Source organism: Lepisosteus platostomus, chromosome 5, assembly GCF_059453375.1.
Source record: "Lepisosteus platostomus isolate fLepPlt1 chromosome 5, fLepPlt1.hap1, whole genome shotgun sequence".
NCBI lineage: Eukaryota > Metazoa > Chordata > Actinopteri > Semionotiformes > Lepisosteidae > Lepisosteus > Lepisosteus platostomus.
In genome coordinates this window covers 17,981,454-17,981,769 of record NC_142615.1, presented here as the reverse complement: position 1 = coordinate 17,981,769, position 316 = coordinate 17,981,454, and the positions used below count along the sequence as shown (strand labels likewise).

Here is a 316-nt window from a genome sequence, read left to right as displayed (position 1 = left end):
AGGGATGTAGCTCAGTGGTAGAGCGCATGCTTTGGATGTGTGAGGTCCCGGGTTCAATCCCTGGCATCGCCAGGTGCTTTATATTACAGTACTCACATCGTAATCTTCTGTTGAGTGAGAACTCTTTACTCGTGCTCAGAGAGAGACAGGTTTACACAATTAAATGCAGGCACACTCGACGTGCTGCAGAGTTGCGCTGCTGTTACTGCTACATTACTGCACTGTATCGGGGCTCCCATGCAGCAGATTTTCGCCAACCTCCCTGGAGAAAAAGGTACATATGAACAGACTGTAGCTGCCTTAAATGCTTACTTTA

General features: G+C 47.8%; 1 non-coding gene across 1 annotated transcript; it reads left to right on the top strand.

The window, feature by feature from the left end:
• On the top strand, nucleotides 1-72 carry trnap-ugg (transfer RNA proline (anticodon UGG)). The gene has a single exon. It is a non-coding gene; the product is annotated as a tRNA-Pro (tRNA).
• Nucleotides 73-316: the final 244 nt, after the last annotated feature.